Source organism: Phascolarctos cinereus, unplaced genomic scaffold, assembly GCF_003287225.1.
Source record: "Phascolarctos cinereus isolate Bilbo 61053 unplaced genomic scaffold, phaCin_HiC Scaffold_4;HRSCAF=312, whole genome shotgun sequence".
NCBI classification, from domain to species: Eukaryota; Metazoa; Chordata; class Mammalia; order Diprotodontia; family Phascolarctidae; genus Phascolarctos; species Phascolarctos cinereus.
Window position 1 is genome coordinate 36,426,648 of NW_027555847.1, and position 19,415 is coordinate 36,446,062.

The 19,415-nt window shown below is 37.5% G+C and overlaps 1 protein-coding gene across 4 annotated transcripts in view; it reads right to left on the bottom strand.

The window, feature by feature from the left end:
• The window catches only part of FOXP1 (forkhead box P1), a 537,509-nt gene that overhangs the window by 404,333 nt on the left and 113,761 nt on the right, over positions 1 to 19,415 (bottom strand). For all 4 annotated transcript variants that reach the window (XM_078152147.1, XM_078152148.1, XM_078152146.1 and 1 more), the window contains exon 2: positions 13,803 to 13,898. The gene's annotated coding sequence lies outside the window, so the exon portion shown is untranslated. The remainder of the gene's footprint in view (positions 1 to 13,802; positions 13,899 to 19,415) is intronic.

Genomic DNA, 19,415 nt, shown 5'->3' on the forward strand with positions numbered 1-19,415 from the left:
TAGTGCTTGGATCAGCAAAGTCCTTTGTATGTATGTAGGTATGTAGTTCCCATTAGGATAAAATGACTAATGCCAAAATTTTCATTCCAAAGAAGACACACCATTTTCTAAATGTTTCAAAAGTTCCTAGTGGATTTAGACCCATTTGTATGAGTGTGATTGTCTAGAATTAAGTACTAGATAGACAGAACCAGACTTTCCAGTTCTAGAGTATAAGGTAAAGTCTTCAGAAGATGAAAAAATCAGATTAGCCATTTTTTAAAAATATGGATAGCTGATTTTTTTCCCTCCTTGCTATTTCTCCAGCACCTATCAAGGAATATTCATACCATAAAGCATATGACATTGTGGATTAGATGAATCAACATCCCAATAACTGACTGAATTTTACACACCTCACTCAGCTGTTTTGAACTTGGATAGAGGCCACAATACTTCTAAAACTCAATGGGTTTCTGAAATTTAACTGATGGCTGCTTTACTCAGCATGAGTCGTTAGCACATCAAAACAAGGTTTTTTTGAGCCTGGCCAAATGATAAATCAGGCTTATGCTCAAGTTGTGTATTTTTTTCCTCTCCAGGCTAAATGTGGTTTTTAAAAACTCTCTTTTGGTAGCCTAAGTGCACTTATACCAGAAATTCCTAACCTTTCTCGTGTCATGGGCCCTTTGGCAATCTGGCAAAGCCTATGGACCCTTTCTCAGGATAATGTTTTTAAGTGCATAAAATAGAATGTGTAAGATTACAAAAGAAGCCAATTATATTGAGATAATTATCAAAATATTTTTTTAAAACAAGTTGACAGGCCTCAGGCAAAGAACCCCTGAGTTAGATGAAGACAAACCACAAGCTCTGATAAATGAGTGAGTTAAGCAGGGATACAGTCTATGGATTTTCAAATTTTTGATCCACGATAGCTGAGGCACAAATGCAGTAAAACCAATTCAATTTCACTCAAGAAGCATTTACTAAGTGGCCACTGTGTGCCCAGGAGAATACAAAGACAAAAAAGAAGCAGCCCCTGCCCTCACCAAGCTTGTAATCAAGCCAACTAATTAATTCTTGGACTAGAGCTACAATTCATTCTTTTAGAAGTACAGGAAAGGAAGAGCAGTATTATTTGGCTCTCAGGCCAGGATATGGCCATAATCACACACAACTGCACCATATTCTGCTTAAATAAAAATGCAAGCATCCTATTTGTATGGTAAAAGGTTCAAGATAACTATAAAGGTCATGCTTTTTAATAAACGCACAATAAAAGATAAAGTAATAAATGATACAATAAAAATTAATCTAAAGGAAATAATTATTTATCCATTTTAAAAGATTTTACTTGTGAAATAGATCATTTTTAGCCAGGCACGTTTAAATGCACTTAACCATAAATGTACATTTGTTTTGATAAAGTGAAGGGCTTTTGAATCCAAATTGCACAACGATGCTTCCACACTGATCTGCTATAACTTAGTAATCAGAGTTAACAGACTGCCTAATTAACCAAGTCTTTATTTGCCAAGATCCAAATATGGGATGAATTGTGGGCCAAGGAGAAAATGTGATGGACATGAAATTTATTAATTCAGGAAAGCATTAAAATCATGTGGATTTAACTTCTTTTGCTAAACCATGCTGTCTTTAATGTCTTTAATTTTAAAAATATAAATAATACATGAAAATGGGAAAATATTCAACCAAGTTTTCTGAGTATAAAAGGTAGAAAAACGAACAAAGTCTAATCAAGGTCAGCTGTGCTCTCAAATGGCTATTTTTAGCTTTATCAAACATACTAAGTTGTTTTGTTTTGTTTTGTTTTTTTCAAACAGGCTTAAAGTGGCATCCAAAATTTTTTCTCGGCCACAAAAACGGGTTTTTGGTTTGGTTTTATTTGGGGGAGGGAGGATTTCAGGTGGGATGCATTCAATAGATACAGAGGTAATGATGTCTATTCTTTGAAAATTGTTGGTTCAGTTGGGGGGAAATGGTGTTTGAAATCAAAACAATTCTTTAAAATTGTGTGAGTCTCTTCTGTTATAGAAAGTAATGGGGATCATTCTCAGTACATTTCTACCCTCAATTTTCTCTACCTTTTCAAATCCTACCAGATCTTTTAAAAAAAAATGTGATTCTTTTTCTTTTGACACAAGAGTTACTTCACAACAAATGCACAAATAAATCCTCTCACAAAGTATATCTCTGAAAAAGAGTTTACCAATTGTTAACAGAAAAGAGGGATTTTCCTTTGCCTCTGACAGTATGGTAATACCATCAACCACTGTATTCGATCAGAATTTTCTTGCATCTCTGTGTTTACATTATTTACCTTGCTGTAGCCACTGTGTAAGTAATCTTAGAAAATCTGGAAGGCCTATCTCAAGTCCTAACAGGAAGCCATCCCTAAAGAATGTGGTAGGATTTAGAAAAGAAAGAAGGGAAGGTTAAGAATCATATAAGCACAGTCCAGATTATTAGCTATAGCAGAAAGGACCCACATTATTTTAAAGACATGTGTTTACTCTTGCCCCTCCAACCAACAGTTTTATAGGAATAAACATTATCACTGTCTCTGTGATGCAACCTCTCCATCCCTCCTTCTCTCCCCGCTCCCCATTCCTAATTGCCCCAGCCAACAACAATCTCTCTTTTTCCTGACCACATATAGGAAAGGCAAAGATGGTCTACTAAGCCAGGCTTAGATTACTTGATTATCTTCCAATTAACACTGTATCATAGCCTGTCTTACACGTTTTCTAATTAATTCAGTCTTTTTTGTTTACTATGTCTCATTCATGCCTCTCCTCCAAAAGCATGAGCTGATAGAAGACAAACTACATCTGGAGTCCTGTGTTCAGTTATGGAATTGTTTCTGATGAATGCAATGTGTCCAGAGGAGGACAACCAGGATGGCCACAAGCCTCAGGCTCATGCCACAAGAGATCCGATGAAGGGATATAGAGTTTAAATAAGAAAAGATCTTGGTGGGGAGGGGAGATACTTAATAATTGTCTTTAAATATCCAAGTGACTCAGCATAGAAGAGGCATCAGACTTCTGTTTGACTCAAAGGCACAGACAGATGCAATGGTTACTATGGCAGTCAGGTGGCACCACACTACACAGAGAGCTAGGTTCAAATCCAGCCTCTGACACTTAGTAGCTGTGTTACCTTGGGCAAGTCACTTAACTTCTGCCTGCCTCAGTTTCCTTAACTACAACATGGGGATAATAATAGCAACTAGCTTACAAGGTCATTGTGAAGAATAAATGAGATGTTTATAAAAGTGTGTATACTGCTTATTCCTTCTCTCCCTCTCAATGTGTGGAAGTTGCAATGAGGCAAATTTAGGTTTTGTGTAAGGAAAAACTTCCTAATACTTAGAACTAACCCAAAGTGTTGCCTTTGCCCATACTGGAAGTCTTCAAGCAAGGGCTGGCTGCCCTTTCAGCAGGTGTGCTGTGGAACATACTCTTTTTTCAGTGATGGGTTGGAGTAGACAGCCAGAGAGGACCCTTCAAATCCCAAAATTCTCGGCTTTGTTACTAGTGATCTTTTGTATTCTCCATATTGCACAAGACTAAGCACGTAGTAGGTGAACAACAAATATTTCTTAAGTGTAATTTAATTTTTTTATAGTCAGGCATTTTCATTTAGTCTTAAATGTTGAATCTTCTAAATTAACAATGACATATTGGGTAATTCAAACCCATTTAGTTAATGGTAATTTATTTGAGCTCAGATTTTTTTTAAAGTCTTCAGTAAGTGCCTACTATATGCCAGGCCCTCAGGATACAAATGTAAGGAATAAAACCATCTGTCCTAGACAGGACCTCATATTCAAACATTCACTCATTAAACATAATAATAATAACAACAATAAATAATAGCATTTATATAATAATTTAGAAGTTATCTCATCTGATTAAATGCTAGATTCTCTGAATTTTTATTTAACATGTTGTTTCAGTCTCAAAGCAGAATCCTCACAGAGGCCTTGTGAACATATAGACTCTGTGAATTAAATACTTTTAAAAATTAACACTTTTAAGCAAGAGACCTTCCAACCTTTTAAAAGCATCTCCAACATGGGGGGGGGGGTGCCTGATGTGCAAAATCTCTAGCCCAATGGGTTTTCGACTTGGGGAATCATCTTGGTGAAGCACCCTGCCCCTGAAATGCAAAGTCACCCCCACTCACTATGATAACACATCATTTAGCTCCTTGGGAAAGGGGAAGCTCTGCTTTTGCAGTACTTTTCACACAGGTGATTGAGCAGAACGAATCAATTGTTAACTGGTCAGAGGCTAATACGAACAGAGATGAGAGCTACAGAGCTGAGGTTAATTATAATAATGTACCAGAAAAAACTGAATCAGAGATACAGAGAAACTGTCTTAACAGGCACATCCTCCTAGAGACAGAAATAGGCCAATTAAGTGGATGTCCCAATTATCTGGGCCTCCCAGTAGAAAGTCATGGCAGAGTTTTATTTCACAGAGCACTTGCTCTACAGAAGTAAAGTACTGGAATATTTGAAAAACTCGAGGAAAATCAAATCAGCCCATTTAGATAGCATCCAAGAACAAAGACACAGCATGAAGCGTACAAATGATCCTAAACTGAAAACGTTTCTGCCAAGAGAAAACAATACCCTTAAGTCCGTTTGTGTAGATATGTTTGCAATACAGTTCAATGGACTTTTCCAAAACAGTAGATTGTGTCTTTTTCAGAGAGCTCCCAAATGCACGGAGGGTGGACCACCCACTGATAAGCCACAGAATGCAAGGCAAGTTGTCTACATTCACCTAAAACAGGGGAAGATTTTCTTAAATTTATCATGGTGTTTGGAAATGATTCTTCCACCTGCCATTATCATTTTCAATTCCATTGAATAACCATGTGTTTGAAGGCTTTTGGTAGACAAGGCACATGGCAAGATGGGGAGGAGGAGAATACAGCCACAGCTAACAAACCCTAAGGTTCCTCAAGGAGGCTCTATACTATTTTATTGTGCTACTCTCTTCCTGCATAATTTAATTCATGGGGAAATGGAAAATGCATGTGTAAAATGGTGTCAGTGACTAGAGTGAAAGCAGTTCTGCCGGCACACCTAAGAAGGCTTAAACGTGATCATATCACAGATGGGGAATTCCAGAGAGATTGCCACAGACAAAATGGGACTGACCCAAAGACTCAACCTCTATGACTGTTTCTGACTCAGGAGAAAAAACATGTGTGCTTCCTCTCTTAGTGTCAACACAATTAATATAAATTGTAGGTACATTGCTGCATCAAAAAATGTGACAGTAAATACCTTGATGAGGGAGAAATTTGGATGTAGTTGGATACAGTGATGGGGGAGCTGACATGTGACCTGGAGTTGGCCCTGAAGTGCAAAGAAAATCCACAAACTTGTTTTTTGCTCCAAAAGAAAAACAAAATAATGTAATCTTTAAAGACAAAAGCACTCAGCACACTATTTTCAATAGCTAGATAAAAGAGGTTCAGACAACCATCTCTAGATATATCTGGGGTTCAAAGAATGCATGCTATCTCTTCTATGAGAATATCTACCCACAACAAGAGAGTTTAGGGGAAGCTTGTCAACTTCAACTCTTAATTCCTTCGATTTGAGGGTTTCAGCTGGACTCCACCAATCGTGGTATCACAGGCTTTTGAGGTTTATCACTGATACCCATCCTCGGTGGTGTACAAACCCCAAACAGAAGGCCTGTTGACAACGACAGAAGGCAGCCCATCCCGATGAGAGTTCTTTCATTGTTATTAAATTCAAAACAATCGTCTTAATTTGTAGAACATGAAAACATTCAATAAGATATCAAAAGTCCCATGAAAAAGGCAAGAAAGCACACTATGACAATAAAGACAATTTTTTGTTGACGACCTGCCCTCTGCTCACGATACAACAGCCAACAGGCATGCCAGTCCAGCCTCAACCAAAGAGATTTACCTTAAGTGTAAATCTGATCTGACCATTTCATTTCCCCACTTAATAACCTCCAATGGTTCACTATTGCATCTACAATGAAATATACAATGATTCTCTGTCTTGCTTTTAAAGCCCTTCATAACCTGGCTCCAGCCTATCTTTCCAACCTCACTGGACATTATTCTTATCTCCCCATTCTGTGATCCAGAGAAACTGACCTCTCTGTTTCTCACAGACCACACATCATCTCTCATCTCTGTGATTCTGGACTGGCTCTTCCACCTGCTAGGAATGTACTCTCTCCTCACCTCCACTTGAGAAAAATCCCTCTTTTCCTTTAAGACCTGATCAAAGCATAAGCTTCTGAAGCCTTTCTAGATCTCCTCCCAAACATTAGTGCTCTCATTCTCTAATTTGCATTTAACTACCTTGCATTTATTTGTGGTTTTTTTTCCCTCTGTATTGAGTCACCATGAAGTAATAAATACACAAAGCCAGGAAGATCTGGGTTCAAGTCCAGTGTCTGACACATAATGGCTGTGTCTCTCATTTCTTTGAACTACCATTCACTTTTATTGTAGTAAACATGATTAAAGTTATTAATTAATGTGGAAATATTATCACACACTGAATATATAGTACAGCAGAGGCACAAAAGAGTCATGAAGTTGCTTGGGGAAAGCAGGGTATATAACAAGTTATGAATCAACAAATTTATAAATTATAAATCAACAATTAGCACACTTTTTGGTTACAGGGAATAACATCAAGACCACTCCAATGCATCCAGTGACCTCAGGAAATCACTTGGCAATCCCACTATGACCAGGCTCTTGTAGCGAAGAAGAAAGTTTGGCATCCTGATTTCCCAACACTGCTGTTCTAGGAAGCTAAGGTGGAGTGAACCAAAGAAAACAGACTCTTATCAAACCTTCCCCTTCCCCCCAGGAGTAGATCCAATTTTATTCAATCCATTCTATATAATATTGCTTAAAGATTCAGGAAGGAACAAGGAATTTAACATTATATTTCTTTGTCTCCAAAATATTTTCAATGCTAGTTGCCACGGTCATTTAACTTAATTGAACTCATCAGGCATTAAATTACCTACTATGTATAAGTCACTATAGTAGGTCATAAGGGTACACAGCTATTTGCCTTCAAGCACCTTACAATCAGGTAAGCAGGGAGGCTCCACAGATATATTTTGTTACAAGTCAAGATATGACAAGAGCAAAGGAGAATTCAGACAAGAGTTGTGAAAAATTTGAGACAAAAAAGGTCACTCTCTCAGCTTGGGAGGTCAGCTAAAGCTCCATCAATAGGGTCACTTCTAAGCTGGACCTTGAGGGAAGGGAAGGTGTGTCATCAGAGTCTGAAAGGAACACATTTGGCTGACAGCAGGAGAATATAAAAAGAAAAGGCTAAAATCATGGAGAGTCTTGAAGGCCAGGATAAGCAGTTTATATTTTATTTGGCAGGCAATGGGGAGCTATCAAAGATTTTGGAGCAGGGGAGTGACAAGATCAATGCACTGTATTAGTAAAATTACTTAGGCAGGGACATGAAGAATGGACTGGAAATAGTAAATAGGAAGACCATTTAAGAAGGTATAGTAAAAGTTCAAGTGAAGATGATGCGGGTCTGGACTTCAACATTACGAAAAGTCTTTGGCATAAGCCTTCAGGAATTCTTCTATTCTGATGACTATGTTCTTGAGGGCATTATTAAGAAGACAGGCAGGAGATTAAGGAAAGCTTTGTGGAATCAGCAGTAGCGAACTGGTGATAAGCACACAGAAGGGAAGAGATCATATATCAGCCCGCTCCTGTGAAATTTTACAAATGGTCTCAGGTTATCACCAGGAATACAAATATGAAAGCAGTCACTGAATGATGCTAGGCAAATGGCATTTTTTTTTGAACGAGACTATTTTAGGAATACAGCAAAGCCCTGTACTTCAGACAAAAAACAAAAGGTCCTAGAAACAAAAGCTGGACTGCCCAACTGTCTTAACAGGACCAAAACAACCATAATTATTTTGAGGCAGCTAGTTGGTACAGTGGAAAGTGTTAGACTTGGAGCCAGAAAGCCGAGTTCAAATTCAGTCTTAGATACTTATTAGCTGTATGACCTTGGTCAAGTCACTCTATCTCTATTTGCCTCAGTTTCCTCACTGGTAAAATAAGGATAATAATAGCACCTACCTCATGGCATAGATGAAAATCAAATAAGATAGCATATGTAAAAAACTCTGTAAAATGTAAGGTTCTACAGAAATCTTAGTTACTATTATATATTACATTGTACTGTATTATATTGTATCATATCATACATTATATTATACCGGCATATATATCTGCCACAGAAATTTCCTGATGCCCTCAATTGTTACTGAACTCCCTACCTCACCAAAATTGCTTTGCATTTACTTAGTGTCTATTTTGTATTGACTTATTTTTATGCATGTTATTCATCCACCACCACCACCCCTTTCCAAATCAAGAATGTAAAACCCTTGAAAGCAAAGGATATTTCTTTTCTATCTTTGGATCCAGGAGGATCTAGGTTCAAGTCCACTTTCAGATACTTATCAACCTTGGGATATTTATGTGCTTTTATCCGAGAGTAACACCTTCCTCACAGGGGTTACTATGATGATCACATGGATCAAGTCTGTAAATTAGTTAGAATCGGTACTACAGAAATTTCTGTTATTATATAGTCAAAAATGCCAGGTAGAGGCTCAGACAACATGTTATGAAACTTTGCAGAGGATGACATTGTATTTGGCTATACAGGGCAGAGATGGTCTCATGGACAAGATCATATCAAAGAGGAAGAAAGTGAAGTTGCACTGGTCACTATGGCTAATAAATGGTAAAGTTGGAATTTTAAGCCAAGTCTCATGGACCTCTACCCAGTATGCAAGCTAAAGGTCTCATGAACATACTGTTACACTTGGAATCAGAAAGACTTGAATTCAAATTCTGCTTCAGACATGAACTACCTGTATGACCCAGGGCAAGTCATTTAATCTCTCTCAGACTCAATTTACTCATCTGTAAAAGGGGGATAATAATAATCACACCTATCCCACACAGTGGCTAAAATCAAATAAGATAACATTGGTTAAATACTTTGCAAAATGTAAAGCCTATATAAATGCTAGCTATTATTATTGCTACCACCCTATGTTATTCCTAAAGACTAAAGATATTCTACCATGCACAGCAGGAAAGAACCTTTGCCAAATTTATGAAATTGGGGCTGATTTGTAGTGCTACTGTGTTTGATATTCATTGGTTTGGTTTGACTTCAGATAGTACCTTACATATGTCTTACATTTTGCTTAATTAAAATTATTACTACTGAGCTAAAATGTTGACTACCGTTGGGCCCCTATTAGGAAAAAAAGATGTGAAATTTAAACAAATTATCATTTATTAACAGGCACTAATGATTTTAATGAAATCATGGAAATTGGGTTCAAAGAAACAAATGAGCATAGTTGATGATATTAGTGCAAGCAGAACCTTAATTACTTTGCTAGATGGTTACCATTCAGTCTTTAGCCCTGACCCCCAACCCCATCCTACTACCACACACATATGTAAATGACTACTGACCAAATACAAGCTAATGTTTTTCATTAAGGGAAGAACAACTGGAAAATTCATTAACTGTGGTATTATCTAGTTTAATCTCAAAGTTAATTATCGCTTGTTAAATTACAGGTTTCTGTTTTAATTAGTGTTGTAACCCACCCCCCTCCAAAACCGTATTTGCTAAAGCTCACTCCCTGTTGTGAAATTTAAAAATATTTGTATCAGTCCAAAAGACACACTGACTAATGGCCATGAAGCAGGCAGAAGAAACAGAATAGAGAACATTCCACAGAAAAACAATTTAGGAACTGAACTGGTCTTTTTATTTTGGTGTTTGATCTTTAGCTCACTATATATTACATACTCTCATCCTCTTACAAATGATATGTAAATTTTGTCATTTCTAATGCCTCTCCATAATCCAAGACTATAAAACCTGAGAGACCTATCACATCCCTTAGAGGGTAGGTTAGCCTTTCTCCGCATTCATTCAGCTAATGATAGCCAGTGTGAGTGAAAGTGAAAAAGTGTAGATTATCCGAGGAACTCAACTGGTTGCATAAAAGACTCATGGAGTGAATTAAGCTTTCAAAGCACATTTATAGATATTCTTTTAACTGGATGCTCATGACAACTTTGAGAAATAGGCTGGGTGCTTTATTTAATGAAGAAAAATTAAGAGAGAGTCAATGATAGGCCCATTCAATTCACCAATCATTTTTAGAGGCCTACTATTTGAAAAACACTGTATTTGGTGTTAGGAGAGAAACAAAATTTAGGTTATCAGTTGGGCCTAGTGGATTGTTATGGTCCAATACAAGAAGAAGCCACCTATGCAGATTACTGTACTACAACATGATACAATACAATACAAATAATCATAATAAAATGCAGGCTATAAGTTAAGAGGAACAAAGTATTCCATGAACTGGGAAAGACCATTACCAAATTAGAGGATCAAGGAGGACTTCATGAAGGAAGTAGCATCTGAACTTCTCTTTAAGGATGGGTAGGATTGCAACAGGAAGAGAATATGTGAGGCAAAACTAACAGTGAATGATGGCAAAAAGGTCAGAAAACTAAGGGGGTATAGAAAAGATATCTAATACACTAATTTGGCTAGGGAATAGAATTGGTGGAAGGGAAGAAGATTATATATAAGTTTAAAAAGGTAGGTAGGCTGGCAATAGGAATGCATTTAAAGTCAGGCAAAGAAGCCTGGACTTTACTTGGTAGGGAATGTAATCATAAAATTTTGGGGAACGGAAGAGAACTTAGTAGTTATTTATTATACCACACATCCCTCTTTTGTAGATAAGGAAACTGAGGCAAACAGGGTTAAGTAAATTGCCCAGGGTCAATCAGCTGGTAAGTCTGAGGCTGGACTTGAACTCAAGAAGATGAGTCTTCTTGACTCCAGGTCCAGCACTCCATCCACTGTACCACTGAGCCACACCACTTTGAACATACATGTCTTTACATTGGTTGTCAACTAAAGCAAACAGATTAAGTGACTTGCCCAGGGTCACACAGCTAGTAAGTGTCTGAGACCAAACTTAAACTCATGAAGATGAGTTTCATTGATTTTAAGCCCAGTGCTCTATCTACTGTACCACCTAGCTTCCCTCAACAGGGAAATGCTCGAATTTATTGAGTAAGGAAGCGAGATGGTCAGAATTGTGCTTAAGGAAAATTATTTTGACAGCTGTGTGAAAGACAGCTTTGAGCGAGGAGAGAAGACTCAGGAAAACCAACCAGAAAGCTACTGCAATAGTTCCATTGATGACAGCCTGAGGAAAGAAGGAGGGAACAGGCGTAAGAGATGCTGGGGAGGCAGAAACAGCAAGATTTGACAGATAAGTTTAGGTATGTCAGGTGAGGGGAAGCAATGAGGTAACTATGACAGCCGGGCTATGGACATAGGAGGCTGGAAGGATGGTGGTGGTGGTGGCCTCAGTCGAAATAGGAAGGTCTGAAAGATGAGTGGGCTTAGCGGGGGAGCCAATGAGTTCTGTTTGGGCCACGATGAGATCCCTATGGGACAACCCATCGGAAAGGCCCAATAGGCAACTGGTGGGGTAGAAATGGAGCTCAGGTGGAGAGAGCAACAAGACTAGCGTAGAAAATGAGCTCTTGTACATACACTTTCTGTTCCCCAAGAACTTTCCCATGCAAGAAAAGATAGATGAGCAATAGTTATAGAGAGAAGAAACACTGATTGGTCAGTTTCCTTCAGGACAGGGCTAAGAAGCCCAGTCATGTGGCTCAATGCAAAGGAGCTTATGGGAGAGCAAGAGACTGGAGATGGATGACAGAGGGACAGTGACCGCGAAAGCAAGGCTGTGAAGGAGACTGGAGCGAATGGTGTCAAGGGCAGAGGAAAAGGGATTAGCTTCAGCAGTGGAACAGGACGTTTCTTTCCCTGAAACAGAAGGAAGGGAGGAGGAGATAGGAAGTGATGAGGATGACAAGTTCTGGGGAATACAGACTGCTAGTTGAGGGAAGTCCCATCAGATGGCTTCCATCTTCCCAGTGAACTAGAATGCTAGGCTACTGGTGGTAATTTTGGAAGAAGAACTACAGTCAGAGATCAGCAGAGAAAAAAGGTTGGGAACAATAACTGTGGGGGATAAGATAAGCAATCAATAAATGCAGAATAATAACAAGACTGCCAAACAGCAGTCAGGTGCTAGCTGAGGTTTTGTGGTCTGGTTGTGTACTGGGTAAAATCAGCACGATTTTGTGACTTCCTTCATCAATGTGCAGCAACTCAGGAACAAAGAAATAGGATGTTTAGAGGCAGTCTGAATTCAGGATCAGCAAACAGGGGCCTAAAAGTTTAAAAAGGAAGGAATCTAGGAGTTGGTGAGTGAATTCACTTAATCTCTGTGGGCCACAGTTTCCTCACTTGTAAAATCATTCTAGCCCTAAATCCACAGTTCTATGATTCTATAAAGTAGCTGAACATAGAATCAAGACTGGACTTGGTGACAAGTTAAATCAGAGTAAGAAAATAAACTGGGTTAGTTGGATGGGGTCATAAACTTCAGGATCTGATAAGAGCAAAGAAAGGGAGAGGTAGAAGGATAGAAAAGTGTGTTCAGAAGGAATGTCCAAGTTCAATATCTTGGATAAAGGAGGTATAGCTCCATGAGATGCTGAGATCTAAGGTTTAATCACGTTGGGACAAAGCTGAGGATGGGGGTGAAGTCTACTGGCGGTAAGAAAGTTGAGAAACTGTGCAGTGAACATTTAAGAGGGGTCATCCTTGAAGGCCCCAAGGATGATGGCAGAGGCATGGAGACTCAAACTGTGAGCCACAGGCAGTTAGGAGCTGCCAGGACGGCATCAAGGGAACAGAGATGTCATGATGATATTGTAGTGCTTTGATGGAAGAAAGGTTAACGAGGGAGGGTAGTGACAAGAAAAAATAAGGAATGTATCCATACCTCTTCCTGTATGAGTCTGAGCAGGAAAAGATGTAACCTCTTTTGGAGAACATTTCAAGTACTATGTTCACTGGGAAAAGCCTCATTTCAATGAAAATGGGGACATGAAAGAAATTTTTGAGAAAACATTTGAGGATATAGAGTAGGTAAGAATGGAGTAGGGTAACATTATGAAGAGCTTAGTAAAATTAGCTAGAGAAGAGAGTGAACAGACCCAGAGTAGGTCTGCAGAGGAGTAAGGCAATTCAATAGAGGTAAAAAACAAAACCAAACCAAACCAGAAGGCATGGTAGGGAAATGTGTTGTGTGTGGGGACGTAATGCTAGATAACAGGGATCAGATAAACTGGAGGATGGAAGTTAGATGACAGTGGTGTGGTAGCAATAACAGGTGTGTGTGTGTTGGGGAGGGCTTCACTAGATAGAAATGTGTCAATACAGGAATTTGCAAAATTAGTAAGACTCTAAGTTCCATGAAATGGAGACGGCCGCAGACCAATTAAGACCTTCTGTTTACTGGTTTTGTGTTCTTTCTATTCTAAAATCTTTCCTCCATAGGCACAGGGTTGCCATAAAATGATGGGCTTTAACCCATAAAAACATGAAACTGTTTCAGAGTAGGAGACAATAAACTCAGCAGTGTCACTGTCAGCCTTGGAATTAGCTATAAGACGTTAACTTCTTGGCTAGAGCCATTTCAATACTTTCTTCTCTCATTTGGCCCATTTGATACCTGTGGAACAAAACCTATATTATAGTATTTACAACATGTGAAATGTGAATGAGATTCACCACTTACCCTGAACTTTTAAAGTGGCTCACAGCCATAAAAAGGTTGGGGATCACTGTTGTGTGGCATGCATAGTATGGTTGGACAGCAACACACAGCTAGACACTGCAAATGAAAAGAAAAGTGAGATCATAAGGTTGTTGGTCCAGTGATTGACTTCTTACAGGCAGGACACTTTTGTAGTTTAATATTTCTTAATCATATATCATCAGTTCTAAGATAGATTTACCTTCTATTTAAACTTTATAATCTAATGTAAAAGAAGGCCTTCATGATAAAGAATTTATCTTGGAAGTATGGTAGCATAAAATGGAATGAAAGTTTCCACAATCAAAATAGGTGCATCTACCTATTGCCTGGGAAAAATATATTTGTCCAAAAGGAATTTTTCTTATTAAATATTTTCACTAGTAGAATGAAGGCAAAAACATTTCATTTTGCTAATTCAGCATAAGTATGAACTCACATAATTTTCCTTTTTAAAATTTTGTTTTTTGGAAAAAAAATATTTTTCTCTCCCTCTCTCCTTTATCCCCCACTTCCATTTAAACGTAAAAGGGAAAAAAAAAATCAGATCATTGTAAAAGAACTATGTATAACCAAAGAAAATAAATTCCCATAACGGCCACATCCAAAAATGTCTGTCTGCCTCCATTTTGAATTGATCACCTCTCTATTGGGAAATGGGTAGCATGCTCTCTTGTCAATCCTCTGGAATTCTAGTTGACTGATCACAGTTTTTCAGTCTTTCAAAGTTGCCCAGTTATTTTCCCCCAGCCAATTAGATCTGAAAATGCCTAGTAGCAAGAATATGCAAAACAAACAGACACCCTCTTAATCCCCCTGGCATTTTCTCCCACTAGTTAGATTCTTAATTCTTACATGCTCCAGTGAGTAACTATTACCCAAGTGTCCCAAACATGATGAAAAGACAAGGGGACATTATGGTGGTTTCCCTTTGAGTTACTGGCAAGTATACACGTGCGTATGTGCTAAGGTGCTGTGGCTAACCTAGTTCAGTTATGTTATTAGTAGAGTATTTACTAAATCCATTTCCAAGTAAGTTAAAGTTGCTGACAGGTCAACTAGTTCTCAAGTACTTTCATAAAGTTTTTGTGAATCAGCTTCTATCGCATGCTTTTCTGCATGCTAGGCTGTTCTACACTGATTCTGTAGTTGATAATACAACTTAGCCTTCAAGATTATAGAACACTCTCTAGTATGTGGGAGAATTTAACGACATAATGAATAGAAAGCATTGACTGTAGGCTTCTTATTGTATATGTGGTTGGAAGGTGACAGTGGCGGTAATTCTGGTCTTCTCTTTCAACAGGAAAAGCAGAAGCAAGCCTATGAATACGAATGTGAATTTTCAAACCTAATCAGACAAAAAAAAGTTGAAATCAAAAGGAGATGTGTGTGAAGAGTTAAGTTTTATGATTTGAGTAGCCACTTTTGTCCAGAGACTAAGTACTGAGGTGGCCTCCCTGGCTGCTACTCAGAACCCCTAATCTGGGCAACAGGACTACATTGTAGCATCCCTTACGGAGAAGACATAGGTTTGGCCAAAATGATTTCTTTAGACATTTTCTAGCTATGGGTTTTGTCTGTGTGTAAACAATTTGCACATTTTGCTATGGTTTAAGAATTGTTATACCTTAATAGGATTTAACATTCATAAGAGTGAGTCTCATTCCTCTTTTACAAAAAGGCTTATAGCCTGGTAAGGGTATAGTAAAAATAAAATAAAATAAATGCTTTTTCTAGATAAGTCCCATTGGCAAAGTCTGTAATCTTTCCAACTTAATTGGTGAACTCATTAATGAACAACTGCTACTACAGAAGAAGGATTATTGTCAAGGACTTATCAGAGCATTGAGATAACAAAGTTAATTATATTGTTTTCAATGGATTTACATTTGCTTCCTTTTTGGTCCTACATTTTCTAAATACTTGTTCTGACATTTTATGCACTTTTCCTCTAAAAAAAAAATCAATTGTACATTGCTAAGCAAAGACACAATAATCACAGGGATGAAATAAGTACGATGCAATGGGAAAACTTTCTTCTTTATTATCTACTTGTAAAATGTTATAAGTCTGTATACTAGTTAATTTATGAGCCATGTTAATAATTTGCTCACACTTGATCAGAGGTTTAAACAAACATGGTTTCCAAGGATGTAGGAGGATAATTTGTAGGTCCAACTTCCCTCCTAAGGGGACACTAACTAATTTGATACAATAACATGACATTGATTGTAGACACACTAATGACCACACTCCAAGAGGCTTCTGTCAACCTGTCATTTCAGTAAAAAGCAAGTTTTCTTTTATTGCCTTAAAGTATATGGGTGATCTACTAATTATTCCAACATAGACATTAATGAGAATCCTAGTGTTTATCTTCAAAATACTAACCATCATTTGTCTGATATGGTAAATGATTAAAATGTGTGTCCTGAATAGCAAATTTGCATATTTAACATAACAAAGTTTCACTGTAGAAAAAGTAAGGAATTGTACATTGAAAAAATCAACTTGGCCAAATCATAACCACCCATAAACATCAAGTACTGCCAATAACCATACGTCTGGTGTCTGTAGAATGAAGGAAACTAGGACTCAGGCAGGATAATATTTTAGAATAGCTTGAAAGACATAAATTATTTGACTTGCTATCTATTCAATTCAGCAACTTAGTTATGGAACTAAAAGACATCTAAGCACCATATGAGAATCTTGGAATGACCAGACTCAATGAAATGGTCATTGAACTTTTCTACCTTACATTTTGGTTAGATCTTGGAAGAGGAAAAATTGACTCATGGTAATGTTCCTGTATGATAGGCTAATAAAAACTTCTTTGTTTCCCATAATCTGTGGTAAAATAATACTGAGAATTTTTTTAAAAAATAAAACATGAGATACTCACATTCTCTCCTAGATCTTGTTTCCAGTCTACTAAACTCTATCATGAAATTCTCTCTACTTTAAATTAAATCTCTATTTTGGTAAGATCAATTTTACCCTTTTTATGGTGATTATAATCCTAAAATACTCATAAAATCATAATTTCAAATGAATAACTTCAAAAAGGTGAGCTCTATTATAGGTGCTAAGGAATGGAAAAGAATACTGTGGTAGTACAGAGTGATATGAGTCCTTTAAATTATATAAGATTAAAGACATTTGAACAAATGAGCCTCCTGCCATTAGGGATAAAGATTTCCACTATTTATCATTCACTCATATCTGATCTATTAAAACATCAGAATGAAACCTAGTTCCTCCTCTCTTTTCTGTGCATACTCTCTTGCTTGACAATCAGCTCTCATGGGTTCAATTATCATCTCTGTGTGGACAATTCCCCAATATATACAAAAAGCCTGCCTTCATCTCTCTCCTAAGTTCCAGTAACACATTACCCACTGCCTACTGGACATCTCCACTTGGATTTTCCCAAACAGAATTCAATATCTCCTCTCAACTATTTCCCCCTACCTTCCCTACAGAAACCCACCCCTCATTAATTTCCTTTTTTCAGCAGCTTTACATGATAGTAAGACCACTGGGTTTGGAGTTGAAGGATCTGGATTCAAGACCGTCATTGACAAAGGATCTATGTTCAAAACTGCCACTGACTATACATGAGACCATAGGCAAGTCACATAACTCCTCTAGATCTTAGTTTCTTTATGTGTGAAATGAAAGGACTGTGCTGCCCTACAGTCACAATGCCTCCAGTCATTCATATTCACAGTCTCAAGAGATGTTCTTGGCTTATTACATGACCACATCACCCATATCCATTCAGTTGATTCAATCTCCATGGTATCACTCAGATCAGTATACTTCCTTCTGCTGATACAGCCACCCCCCTAGTTCAGGATCTTATCACCTCTCAACTGGACTCTATCAATATGTCCTCATTATGCTCTCTGCATCCAGTATTCTCCTTTCCCAACTCACCCCCCACATAACTGCAAAGTGATACTCCTAGAGTGCTAGTATGAACATATCACTCCCTTACTCAAGAAGCTTCCATGGCTCCCTTATGATTCTATGATAAAATGTGAATGTGTGAGATTCAAAGTCCTTCACAATTTGAATCCAATCTACCTTTTTCTACACTGATTTTATTTTACTCTCATACACCTTACATACCACCCAAAAGAACTAACTTGTTATTCCTTACACAGAACATCTCACCTTCTATTGTATGCCTTTGTACAAGTTGTCCCGAATACAGAATATATCATCTATATCATCTTCACCTGTTGGAATCCCTAGATTCCTTTTAGGCTCACTTCAAGTGCCACCTTCTAGCCCTTCTTTACACACACACACACACACACACACACACACACACACACACACACACACACATAAATTAAATATTCAACTAAAGCCTCTTTCCTTTTGTGATCTCCCCACATGATTGTTAGTACTCTTCCCAAAATTAATTTGCATATATAACTTATTTTTACCTGTGTACCTGGTCCTATTCTCCACCCCACCCCTATGCCTGAACGTAAGATCCTTGGAGGCTAACACAGTTTCTTTTTTGTCTTTGTATGCCTAGCATCTACCACAGGCATACAGTAGCCTCTTAATAAATACTATATGAATAAAATAAATACAAACTTATGGCAGATCATTTCAGGAACACCAATTTCATTTTACATAAAATTAATTTAGCATGCATTTCTACATTTATTCATTCTGAGATATATCTTTAATTTTCGAATGCTAAAGTGTCCAAATGACATGCAACATGTGGTAAAGCAGATTCATATGCCAAAACAATTTTTATTTACTTAACCAAGTTTCTTTAGAAATTATTTCTTTAGAAATTGTTATAAATCATCATTATGTCTCCAAATGCTGAAATATTCATTGAGTCTGGGAGTAAAGGTATCAGGCCCTCTTTCTAATGATTCCTCCTAGGCAAAGGGGCTATGTCCCTTCCAACAGCAATTCATAAATGTAGAAAAAAGAACCTTTCCAATGTCTTTCCAACTCAAAAGCAATTGTTTTACCCACCTGTGGAAACAGTATGCAGAAAATTAAATACAAAAAAAAAAAATAGCAGGAGAGTGAATTTTCCAAAGATCCCTTACATTTGAATTTCATCAAAAATTATGAGAATGAGATTAATAATAATGAAGAAGAGGAAAGGTAGCTCACACTGATGTATACTGCTTTATGGCTTACAAACTCTTTTTAAGGATACTTTTGAAATTCAGCTCATAACATTTAAATATAAACAATTTAATCTAGTTACTTCTCTCACGAAGGGCAAGGAGCCTATGAAAATATCAGAGAGGCAGTGAATATCATTGAAATATCATAGCTGTTTTGAACAAATAAGCTTACTACCATTTTAACAAAAAGAACATATTCAAAGGCTTTCTTTTTTAATATATAATATTTTATTTTTCCCCAATTACATGTTAACAAAAGCTTTCTTAAGTAGAAAAAAATGTACCTGCCATTTAAGGTATGGAGGGAAGAGGTATTTTGTCCTCCTGAAACTGTGGTGGCTACCAAAAAAAATTCTGAAAAGCTTCATAGCTCTACTTGGAGCTAAAAATATCCCTTTGCTGGGAGGTTGAGGGA